This window comes from Epinephelus fuscoguttatus, linkage group LG2, assembly GCF_011397635.1.
Source record: "Epinephelus fuscoguttatus linkage group LG2, E.fuscoguttatus.final_Chr_v1".
Classification (NCBI taxonomy): domain Eukaryota; kingdom Metazoa; phylum Chordata; class Actinopteri; order Perciformes; family Serranidae; genus Epinephelus; species Epinephelus fuscoguttatus.
The window spans coordinates 13,151,875-13,165,163 of NC_064753.1; the positions used below are offsets into that span (position 1 = coordinate 13,151,875).

Genomic DNA, 13,289 nt, shown 5'->3' on the forward strand with positions numbered 1-13,289 from the left:
ACCTAAACACACTTCTTTGCCGCTTCTACAAGGGTTCATGCCGGGAAGATCAGTTAGCAGGATTTACCGGCTCATGTTCACGTTTGATTCCCTACTCCCAGTCTGGGACACAGGCCTCAAAGCTGTTTTCTGGGCACAAGGTCATAAGCGGTGGGTGTGTAATTACATCCAAAAAAATACATTACAGCTGTAGACTTGAGAACGAATGGATTGAAAACCTTTTTGTTGAACTTTCTTGAGGAGATATTGGCCTGCTTGTATTCATCAATGAGTCAAGGGACTGGTCGGCTTTGAGAGCCTGTGTTCTCCTCAGTTATTTGGAGAGACAATTTTCTTTTGTCCGCCTTTCCCTGGCACTAAAACAAGTCCTTGCTGCTGGCCTCACTGGTCAGCAGTGCATTAATCACATGAACCCCACAGCGGGGGAGGCGGCGACAAAAGGCCAGGACCTAATGAGTTCAGCAGAAAACACCAAAAGAGTCAATGCTGGACTCGACGGAGCGCGGCGAGGCCAATTCACTTTCTGCAACCAAATCCAAACATTTTTCCTCCTTTCTGCTAAATAAATAGGCTTGAGCTAGAATTAGGCGCATCAGGTAAGGGGATAATCAGTAGCTCTAATAATACTCTGGAGTCTAATCCTCTTGCCTTAAGTGCACTGGGCCAGGGACCAGCTTCTTCACCACATGCATGACTTTGACTGATAAGACTCTCACATAATGTCCCCAACAGGCTCACTGGTTCTCTTAAATATGGATATTTGGACATTTCTCATCTGCTGGTGCTCTCTTTACAACTACTCCACAGTACATGAGCAGGCATGGGTTAATGTTTTACTCAAAGGTGCTTCAAACTAAGTCTGTCATCACTGTTGGCAAACATTTAATTTTACGTGACATCTTATTGACCACCAAGCGGCCCACCACATTGCACAATAAGAAAATATTTGGTAGGCAGTAGGTACATTGCTACACTCAAAGTTTTCACTGTTGAGAATAAAGTTGATAACATTTTTTCACCCAGGGAAGGTTTCCATGACCTTTTTCAGCTCCACCCTGCTTTACATTCTCTGCACATTCACACCTGACAGCTGAACACAACAGCTCAGTCTGCCACTGCAATGGCCACTTCTTTGCAGTTGTTAAGGGAGAGGAAAGCCCTTGTGATACCCTGATTTTCCCACCCACCAAGGAAAAGCTTTTTCTGTGATTTTTTATGTATCTATTAGATATTGTCAGGCTACATTTGCAGTTTCAGCTTCATCAATCACAACATAAGTGTTAGGGAGATTTAGACTGGCGGGTTCTACCAAAATTTGTACCCATCTGATGTCAGTCTGACATAAGAATACCTTTACAGAGACACTGACATCAGTTAAATTGAGGCAGGTGGCAGAATGAGTAATTCTCTGCTGTAAAACTTCAGAAATGTCATTTTAATCAGAATAAGTGGCGTGACAGGTCATCTGATCTGACAGTGAGTCAGTACATTAAACAGTACACACAGGGTTTAATTTTCACCATTACAGCTTGCAACTGTGACATGTCAAACAGCTTATATTTTTTACATTTTAGGAATCAACCTGACAGAAAGAATTACAATGAGTGTGCAGGTGGAGCTTGAATATCACAGTAAAACACACTGCAGCCAGGAACACATTGGCTAACATGACCTTTAACCACTGGCTTTTTCAAAACAAGCCACCTGCTCTTTGACCACTGGGTCACAATGCAACCGTCCATCTGATTCTCTACTTTGGTCACATCTGTTTCTGAGGTTTTTTTTGTTTTTGTTTTTAAATATGATGCAGAGATGGAAGTTAAATAAAGCAAAAAGGAAGCTGATTCAGTATACTGCATCACCACAGGATGTAATTGCTCCACCGCTTGCTTCAGATTCATAGACAGGCCTGCAACATTACCACATACTTCCAAAACTTCCACTTTAGTGTGACTGTAAGGCTAAAGTAATTAGCCACTCTAAAACACAGACTGTTGGTGCGTTCAGAATCGCAAAGTTTTTCTTTTTAATTTTAATAGATACTAGAGCTGCCCTTAAAAAATACGTACTGGTGCATGCAGTATGAACACAATCAGGACATAATACTTTCTTATTACATTACACCCTAAACTTTGACTCTCTTACTCATAGATCCATTACATTACCATGGAGATAAAACAAAATGCCATTCACCGAGCTCACTATAGACAGAGGTCAACCCAGACAGCTCTGATGTTGTTAATTTGCAACAAGTAATAAATGCATACACTGAGGATTTTAAGATACTATATTCACGACAGTAAAATTACACAGGCTATACATTTCTCTATCATTTTTGTCTAATATTTGTACCCTTTTGTGGCTGGTTATATTTATTATTATTATTATCTAATTATAGTCAATTAAACAATTACTATCCTTTTTATTACTAATTGACTGGCAATCAGTCACCTGAATTGGCTGTCATCTATCACTGCAACTTCTGACAGTCAATGTGACATATCTTTTGCTGCGCAGAAGATTGTGGGTCCGAATCGTCATAGAAGCACGCTGGCTTGTACACTGCAAAATCTGACCGGATGTAGTAGAACATCCTGGTATTTTTGACCTGCTGCATTTGACATATTATGTATTGGGACATACTAAATATTTTTCCTGGCATACTATATAGTATGGTAGTATGGGTATTGGAACGTACAGTGAATATAAAGATGGACGACATGACAGCTTACGGTAAGGGACAGCAATGGAAGCAAAAACATTTTGATTGCCCCCTGGTTGCTGGCTGCAGTATACATGTAGTTCAAAAACCCCACCCCCTCTATGTTAGTGGATGCGACACGGTCCAAACTAACAAACCAAAGTAGCCTAGACGTCAACTATTTGTTTCCAAAGATGGTTTCTGTCATTTGATAGTTCTTATCATGCTGATTTGGGTGTGACATCATGACTGATGGCTGTGTGTGTCAATCTGTACTTGCTATTGAGTTGGGCCAATGGCACTGACTTGGGCAGACACATGGGCGGGATCTTGATTCCGGGATCAGAGAGAGATCAGTAGCCTGATCACTACTGTGTAGACTCTGCCACTAAATCACATCACCAGTGCAAGATGGCTGCAGCCCTATCTGGGATATTTTGGTTTCACTTTTGTACAATGGGAGGAAGTGGAGACACGTTGTCCATCTTTATATACAGTCTGTGGTCTAAAGTAGCAAACATGTCCTGCCATCAGAGGAGGAAGCTGTGGGCCTGTGTAATCAAGCTTAAATATAGTTGGAAGGGTCCCATTATGGTCTACTTCAGAGCTGTTTCTGTTAAAGGTAAAGTTGTAGGGGAAATACTAATGCCTAGGGGGCAATTCACAAACTACTATTTCAGGCTACGGTCTTTATCTTTTTGTCTATAGTGCAATTTAAAACTGCAGGACCTTCAGATGCATTAGTTGTTGACGTAACGCTAATAATGCTTTCAATAATAAGGGAATTTTTTTAACATCAGTGTACCAAAAGACTTCAAAACACACTCACAGAAACACAGCCCTGCCAAGCTGATGTGAGTAATAAAGTACTTCAGGCTAACGTGTTCACAAATAATTGCTTTAAGTCAGCTTTCTTCAGCAGCCCTATTTAGCTGTTTTGTGCTAAACAGCTAGTGTGCGCTCAGCTCGTCTGAGCTTGTTTGCTGCAACTGTCTGCCAACTGTTTTATATAGGGGGTTGATGAGAGAGGTGAGATTTAACCAAACAATAAATCAAACCAAAGTAAAACAATGAGCTAAAAAAGGCTACAAGCTGTGTGGAGCCGCAGAGTTTGGGTGTTAATTCTCTGTGTTCATCACTACAAGAGACTCTTTCACAAGACAAGGAGTCACTTGATTCTATGATAACATCAAAAATATCCTTTAATGCAGGTTTGATATCTGTTCAACAGACTGCCTTCAATCTGTTTTCTATGGTTGACCCCCACGGTTGTACGGTACAGTGGGTGTGACAAATAGTCCCTCTTGGGCAGCAGCAATCATTCAGACAGTCCCCGGGGGACTTCTGAAACAGGTACATCTGTAGGTCATTTCTAAGTACAACTCCAGGAAACTACAGAAATCACAAGACTCGATGCACTGATATCTGTGTCACAAAAAGCTAAAGAGCTTTTCCCAGAGGTACACAACTTCGAGGCAATTTACTGCGACAAGATATTTTGGTGCTGTGGATAATACCTGGGCTTATGGGTCAAGTTACAGTGTACATGTCAGGTAATGTCTGCTACAATGATGGAGAAAAAAATTCTACTTGTATTTTTCTCAACTGATGGAAATAACACAATATCTTACAATTACATGGTTTTTCATGAAGCCAGAGTTAAATGAAACTCAACAAAGGCGAATATTTAGAGCTCCATTCTTCTGTTAACTTAAGAGGGGAATGGGCCTGGGTGGAACTAATGCTTTTAGTGAAACCCATTATCCTCACACAATAATTGACTCAGAGTCTGCACCGAATCACAACATCAAACATAGATTCTTCGTATTTGCAATCTGTTTTTCTTTAAACAAGAAAGGTAAATAAAAACCCGTGCATTGTCCATGTACTTCGAGAAAAGGCCTTGTATCCAAACCAAACTCTGTTTCCTTTTCTGGTAACAGAAGAACCTTGAGAAATGACATCCCCTAAGCTCACCCTACGGCCACCCGACACCTGCTTATAGAGATTACACAACCCATTAACTCCATCTAAAACACTGGGTGCAGCCAGCCTTCAGCCGAGCTCCTTAAGAGTCTCCATTATGGCAGAAACTGCCTTTGAACTGCTGTTAGAACTGAATTTTCTTCCTCTGCAGCGGGACAGCCACAAAGAAGCAGCCACGTTCAAGTGCACAGCCATCACAAATGAGCCAATAAATCAAGAGACAAAAGCCCCTCAATGCAGGGATAGGAGCAGCGATACGCCGAGTCAGGGTTGTGAATGGACCTGTTATGGCTTCTGCAGGTCCCCTGGCTATCAAAATAAGCCATGATAGCCATGTGACTGCAGCGTGAATGGGAGGATGAACAGGATTAGCTTCACAACTCATTAATCGGACTACATCTTTCCCAATCAACAGCTGAGAATTCCCAAACACCACCACATGCACAGGAAAGACTAAGACTACTGTGCACTGCCTAATATTAAAAACTTGTTTTGCAGCTTTGTCTCTGAATATGTTGCTTTTGTCTGTGACAAGGTCTCTCTTGGGGGGAGAGATACTTGCTCTCAGTGGGACTCGCCAGTTTGCCATCACACATGATTCAATAATCCTCTCTGGATAGAGGTGCATCCAATGATGTTTAATGTCACAGTCAAGTAAACACCACTTTGGGTCCAATATGAGCCACAGGAACAGCTTCACTGAGTGTAGTTACTGGTATAAGGTGTCTTTTTGGAAGATGATTGTAGTCTGACAAAACGTAAAGGTGCCCTCTAGAGTTTTCTTGTTAATAAAGTTTCTTTTGTTTGAGTGAACCAAGGCGTTTAAAAAACAAACATCGATGCATTCATGCTTGGAAACAATAGTATAACAAATCCATTGCAAATGTATACAACTATTCAGGGTTTTTTTCATACGATGCATGCCTCTACTTCTCCTACATGTGTCTTTGGCATCATCCTCTAAAAGCATGTAATCATCTTACAAGGTAACCTTTTAAAAATCTTCCAGATCAAAGAGAATTTACTATCGATCACTTTGAATATGCAAGCGAACAATGAATTGAAGGTAAGAGCAGTAAACAGTGTGCAGATCAGAGGCCCGTGATGGCATCAACATAATCCTTACTGTCAGCACCACTCCCTCTGAGACTTCCTGTAGGAACACCTCTGTCCTCCTGTCCAAAGGCCACATCTCTTCAAACTACTAAAACAAATGCACCTTCTCAGTGCAGGTCAGGGTTTTTCTGTTGCTGGGAGACCATCAGGCCTAAGTATTTCACCACCAAAACACTTCAGGAAATAAAAGCAGTATGATTTCAAGCATGACCCACAAGTGCTCACCAGACTCCACCCGGCGACCAACCATGAGCTACGTGCCAATTTGCAGCATAGCATAGCCTGTTCAGTGATTTACAGGGTCATTATCACACCTGTGGTGGATGGTGGCCTACTTATCTTATCAACAAAATGGCATCAATATTGGGAAATTAAGCTCACAATGGCTATAATCAGCACTGTGTATCACTGTACTTGCTGCCCTCACCTTGAAATCAATAGGATATTTTGTTAATATGCATTTTTGACCAACCAAGCTATCAGGCCTTTCCTGCATATTAGAGTCGGCAGTCGTGAGCTTAAAGGAGTGAAAACCACCCGATTCTGAATAAGCTAGGGAAAAGAAACACAAAACGCTTTACCTCACCAACTGCCATTGAGCAATGCACATAATGTGATCATACTGATGGTTAATATCTTAACATCATCAATCCTTTCCTGGTTAAATAATGCCAAAAAAAAGTAGAAGCTAGTAGCTGCCCAGATTTACATAGTGCAGAATCCAGTGCAGCTACTTAAAATTAAAACAGGTCACATTGTTTGAACTCAACATATCAGGCAATGTACAACTATACATCAGTGTTTTATCACCTCAGAGCTTCATGCTGCAATCTTTCTGGGTCAAAAACCTCCCACTGGCCATTAATTAACCTGAAGAATGCCAATGCCGATCCATGCTATGGGGACATTAGTTACCTGGGGCTGCTTCTTCATGAAGCTTTTTGAATTAGGCTGTGTGCTATGTGTGCAGAGAGCTGCAGTCAAGGACATGGAGACACCTGTAAAAAGGGACAGAAGCCCAATTTAGACCCGAGTTGTCATCCAACACCAGGGCTCCATGATGACAACAGAGACAGGACCTAAGTCTCAGAGACAGGCAGGACTAAGTTTGTACCTCACCTATGCAGGCGTACCCACTCTAAAACTTGACAAGGACAACCTGGCCTGAATACCTTACTCTTTCTGCGTGTTTTGGTCTATTTTACCATAGATACATGAATCTGACAAACATACAAAACATCACCAACAGGCATCTTTGTCTCGACATAAAATCCACAAGGAATTGTTTTCCAATTGTCAACAATAACACTAAGAGCCTTTGACAAACAAGGTTTAGGGGTTCAATACCCAGTTGGGCATCTTGCTTTAGATGTAAGGCCTCATGGTGCAGTAAGGAGCTTTGGATAAAAACCTCCACCAAATGGTAGACAGAGAGTGCCAGGGAGAGCTTTCAGGCTGATTTAAGCCTAGTGAGAGACAGAGTTCATATGAACTGTCCAACAGTTCATTCTTAACTCCTCTTAACGTCCCTTTCTTCTTGTATTATCAACCTGTCTTATCCATGTCATTCCCTTTTTATTAGAATTGGATATGGACTTCAAATCAAATTTTGCATTTTTGCTGAAAGACTAAATGAGACTAGACATTTTTTGGCTGAAAGGCTTGTTTGCCTTTTCTGTCCAAATAAGAGTCTCATTCCAAACATGAACAACGTCTGACTCATAATGCGAGGCTTCTAAGACTCTCAACAACCATATCACTCAAATTCAAGAAGAATTCACAGGTACATTCTTGTAAGCAGCTAGTTTCCAAAGTGGATACATAACATTTGAAATCACAGCCTTCAAATGTGTTACACTGAGGAAGGATTAAGGCTCTGTGTGGCTCCGCTGGGTTTGATGTTTAACTCAGACGTTTGTTTAACCTCTCACGCTTTCTCCCCTGGTTAACCACTAGTTACTGGCCTACCACTACAACATGTCACACACTGACTAAAATCCCCTCTAGCACAAAACCCCAGAGAGAGCAATGTGCGTCTGCTCTGTGTTGAACCCTTGTGTGATTCTTTTTACGGTTCACTATCAGCCCTGCTCTTCTAGGGAATGGCTAAATTAGTCAGGGCTACGTCACCTCCTCAGCAACGCCACCACAGCAACTTGGACACACAATGTTGACTACTATTTAGATAGTCACGGCTGTTTGATTTAATCAAACCTAGCTATTGTCTCCATGGACAGATATGAGGCCATCGTGGTGATGTGACCTCACCCTGCCACACAAAAGCCGCCTCTGTGCAGAGACTGCACACAAGCGCTGGCTGACAACACGAGGCTGGGGGATGAAAGGTCTCCTCAGTGTTTGGTGACAGTTATTACCCTCTCCACTGAAACCAAATACCTGTGGGCCCAGATAGCATTATCTTATTGTGAGGCACACTGGGGGCTGGCCTGTAATCAGGGCCTGGGCCTTGATCAGCACTCCTCCCCAGGTTTGATGCCATCCCCTCCCCTCTGTTTCCACACCATGAAGCCACGAGGTGCTCTGTAGACATTTTTATAGGAGTGGTTCAATAATTTGGGAAATCTGTTGAAGTGCTTTTATGCCAAGAGTTAGACTAATACCTCTGTCACATCTCTATGGTAAATGTGAAGATAGCAGCCAGCTAACGTCGGGGAAACGGCTGCACAGGAACTATCCAAAGCACATCTAAAGCTCACTAAGATGTTGTATTTTCAGTACAAAAACCAAAATGTAAATTGACAATTTGTAGATTTATGGTGGGGGGTTACATGCCAAACTACTTCCTTGTCAGGACCTGCTGCCAGGCAACCAGGAAATTACAGATCCCAGCCAAGAAAGTGGCTGATACACAACTAACCATAAACCCAGGGAATGTCGTTTTTGTATTTTGGGTTTTGTATAGACATAAACAAATAAGATATGATGTGGTAATTAGTGAGCCAGGCTAGCTGTTTGCACTTGTTTCCAGTCTTTATGCTAAGCTAAGCTAAGCTAGCTGGCTGCTGGTGGTAGCTGCATACTTATCATGAACTGTTTTCCACCAAAATCATCGCATGTATGTGGGTTCTTTATATGTGGATTCCCATTGCCAGAAGACGAGTATACCTTTTTGTTTTTTTCTGGTGCATCACATTCAACATTGCAGACGCGCTGGAAAACAGGGTCAGTAAACAGTAGAAAGCAGCATGGAGGTGAGTGAAAATGTTACGATGTACTATCTCTCTCTTTCAAATTTGGCGTCAACTAATCTGGAATGGATGGAATTAGTGACTGAGAAGCTACTGATGAGGACACGTGTCATAGCAACCCACATCATTCGTCATTCTCATCACCTGAAAAGGGGCAGAAATGTGAGTGTCTACCCTGGTGTCATGTTTCCATTCCTGCCATCGAACCCGAAGCCAATAAAAACCTGTGACGACTGCAAAGTCATTTGTCCCGGGTGTGAATGCCAATTGTAGCTGATTGTAGCCTTTCCCACAAAGGACATAAGCCTGATGTTAAAGGGTTTTTTTTTCCAGTGGGAAAGTGGATATAGTATATAGACATGTGAGTGGTATCAATCCTCTTGTCTTACTCTTAGCAACAAAAGGAAAAAACAGATTTCCTAAAATGCCAGACAAAGCAAATAAGAGTGCTGCTGCTGCCTGTCTAAGGATGGTGACCCCATCAGAAAGAAGAGGCATGGGCTAACATTTAGAGTGATATTTGAAAGGTGTCATCACTGTCTGATACACTAAACACTTCAACGTGGCCCAGAACCTGCAAAAGGATAAATATGCTGTATACCTTTGCCCGCGTGTAAACGTTCAACACATTACAAAATCAACAGGGCAATTTCTGTTACTTGAATTCAGCTGCACTTGGCAATCCAATTTTTCACAGGATCCTGATGGGTGATAGCTGGGTGAGCGATGTGGATTTCAACTTATTTACAGAGGCAGACACTAGTGCGAAATCTCTCAAAATGATCAATACAACATTGCACCGTCAACTTGCTGCACTTACTCATTGAACCGTGGTGTGTGAAATAACAAACTGATGTTGAAAAGAAGACAAAATAGGGACTGGGGAGAAAAGAAAACACACAGAAACACAGGATACATCAGAGTTTGAGAAAAGGAAAGTGGCTGTTAGTCCCATTTGAGAGGTAAGAGGTTTAGCCTGGAGAATCCTGAGCAAGGCAAACCTCAGTCTCACAGCAGGCCTGATCAGATTAACTTTACCTCCACTGCAGGAATGGCTGATGTGTATTGTTAGATCATGTCAATTAACATACCAAACGACATGCATGATAATAGCATGTACATCTCCAACTCTGATCATGACCTTATAGCGACTTTTTGGTAAGTACTATCATCTCACTGCAAGAAGGCTCCGGGGTTGAACCTCAGCTCCAAGTTTGGTCAATCAGAAACTCTAAATTGCCCACAAATATGTGTGTGTGTGTGTGTGTGTGTGTGTGTGTGTGTGTGTGTGTGTGTGTGTGTGTGTGTTTGTGTGTGTTTACCCGGTGATAAACTTGTGACCTCTGTAGGGTCTTTCCAACATTTTTATTAACAACGAGATGACACAACTCAACCCACTCTGTTTCTTTCGAAATTGTTATGAAAATGGTCGAAGAAGTGTGAAACTAAAACCACTGCAGTGGTTTTGGGAACTGAATTGCCAGTTTTGTGCATGAGTTGTTCACTTCCCCCACTGATTGCCGGTCTATGTAACAAGCATCAGCCCACAGGAACGCTCTACTTCTCCAACAGGAAATGTATAAAGGGATGGACTTCTAACTGAGACTACTTGTGATCTAACTGCGCTGAAGTAGTCCACCTCAAGAAGTACTGTAACTGCTGATTGTTAAAGAACATCAGCTTAAGTATTAGATCAAATTGCAAATATACCGAATAGAAGATCCTGTCTTATCACTAAAGGAACTACTGACACATGCTCTGTATCTTTAAAAGGGGAACTCCACCAATTTTACCCATTAAGATCAGTTTACTCATCACAAGGAGTACAGCACAGCACTATATGACGTCTTCTGTGGCTCTGATGGAACTTCTTAAAGTCCAATAAAGTGACTCTGATGATGTTATCATTTAATTAAGTATCACATTAAAAGTAAGAACCATGTAGTTCATCACAATGTGTCATGACACCCTTGTGATTTTACATTTTCACATTTGACAATACGTAATTACCTACATTCCGGTCCCTTTATCTTATACCAAGCACACTGGTTAACCAATCACAGCCATTGAATGCACAACATAAACCATGTGACCAACAAGAAAAATAGAGAACAGAAAAACACAGACCACCTAACAAAAAAAAACTGTGAACAAAGTGTAACAGCCCAAAACCTCAAAGATGGTGTCTCAACAAGAAAGCTTTAATTGATGTTTTTTTTTCATTTGAGGAACTTTTATAAGTAATTTTGTTATAAAAGAAATCCTCAATTAAAATGAATGAAGCCACCATATTCCATCCTTTCAGAAATATATCAGGTATTTCATAATAACCATAATAACAAGTAGTTTTATGTAATACAGTAGGTATTAATTCATAGCCTTCACACACAAACAACTGGCTTTTGATGAAATGTTTGTGCAGAAATAAAATGTTAATTCTCCATAAGCAGAACACACTCACAACCTAATTTAACAGCAGACTCTTTGGTCACAAATGTTGTTATCAAAACCATTAAGCGTTATCACGAGGCAGACGTTGCTAGGCACGGAAGGTGCATCACAGTCAAACTTTGCCCTGGGGAATATTATCAAAACACAAACAAGCATGAAAACCTTCAGAAACAGTGTGTAACTTCATACATAATAATGCTTCGCTTTAGTTGACATCACCACCTATAACCTGAGAGCTGCTTGTTAAATTGTTTGTCACCTCACACTGCTGAGCAACTTTTAAAGCAGCACATCAATGTATCAATGGCAACCTTACCCGCAGTGTATTTGGTGATGATGGCTGCGAGCAGACTCCTTCAGGTGCACATTAAATTCATTTTAAATCCATCAGAGAGAGCAGGTGTGTTTATACTAGGCAGGTATCCCGAGTAGCGGGCATGCGAGCTCTCACCACACTGATTACACTGAGCTAAATATGGCTTTGTGCTAACACAGACAGTAGGCAGATCAAAGCCCTGATGTCAGAGCAGAGAGGCGGAGCCTTCAGGCCACAGGTCAGGTGTCTGTTGCAACTGCAATGGTGGAACTATCGCTATCTTGCCTCTGCCTTGTGAACATATCCTTAATAAAAGTGTTGAAGTTTGGAGCATGTGCAGACACACACTTATCTGTCTCCTATCTCTCTGTCAATCAGACCAAATAATCAGCAGCAGCAAGAGCGCTATGCTAGGATAACATACAGAGAGGGGTTCAAGGCCGTGTTTTGGTGTTGGTGGAAAAATCCATTAAACAGCACGGTCAACAGCTGCTCAACCTCAACCATTTAATTATAGGGAGACTGAGATACATTACATATTGGTCATGATTTTCATGTTTTTCTGAAAAAGTACCAGACAAGCAAAACAGGCCAGTGGTGGAAAAGTATTCAGATCATTTACTTAGGTAAGAGTTGCAATGCTACTCTACAAGAACTGCTGTTAAAGCTGCAACCTTCACCTGATTACTCAATTAAACCCTTGACTGAAAATGCATCTGCAACAATTCTGATAATCACTTAATTATGTCAATTAAAAAAACTTAAGTGGTTCCAGGTTCTCAGACGTAAGACTTTGCTGCTTTTCTCTGTCTCAAATGACAGGGAAATTAATATTTAGGAGATTTTGATTGTTTGTCAGACAAACAAGATACCTGATAAATCATTTTAGACTCTATTATGTGATAAGTACTGTTTACTTTACTTTTATGTTTTACAGACAGCTGTATCTAAATGAGATGATTTCTTGAGAAAATAATGGGCAGCTTAATCAATAACAAAAATAATCACGATTGCAACTTTAAATAGCAGCTTAGTGTATTTTAAGTATCAAAATTGAAAGAAATCATTATGAAGCATCGTCTGTCAGTGCATTAACATGGAAACAGAACTTTAATGTTGCAGCTGGCTGATTTTAATTTTAACTGATTTTTTTTCCTTTTTTGTGGGTACTGAAATCTATCACAATGCAAAATATGTTATAAGACGATCATATATTTTTTATGTACAATCTCAATCTGCAAAGTAACTAGTAACTACAGCGCTATTTTTATAGTGTAGTAGAGTAAAATATACAATATTTACCTCAGAAATCTAGTGGAGTAGTAGTATAGTATAAATTATTTAGAAGTAGCCTAAAATGGAAATCCTAAAGAAATGTACAACAGCCAATCAAAAATACATATTTTCCTCTTATCTGTAGTGTTCTTTATCAGTCTAGATAGTTTTGGTGTGAGTTGCCAAGAGTTAAAGATATCGGTTGTAGTGATGTCTGCCTTCTCTCCAGTGTTAT

At 40.9% G+C, this 13,289-nt stretch overlaps 1 protein-coding gene across 4 annotated transcripts in view; it reads right to left on the minus strand.

Moving 5' to 3' along the window:
* The window catches only part of LOC125898749 (A-kinase anchor protein 13-like), a 140,914-nt gene that overhangs the window by 121,504 nt on the left and 6,121 nt on the right, over positions 1 to 13,289 (minus strand). Inside the window, exon 1 of one of the 4 annotated variants that reach the window (XM_049592693.1) lies at positions 11,780 to 11,910. The exons of the other annotated variants lie outside the window; for them this stretch is intronic. The gene's annotated coding sequence lies outside the window, so the exon portion shown is untranslated. Of the gene's footprint in view, positions 1 to 11,779; positions 11,911 to 13,289 lie in introns of those variants that run through there. 4 annotated transcript variants of the gene reach the window in all.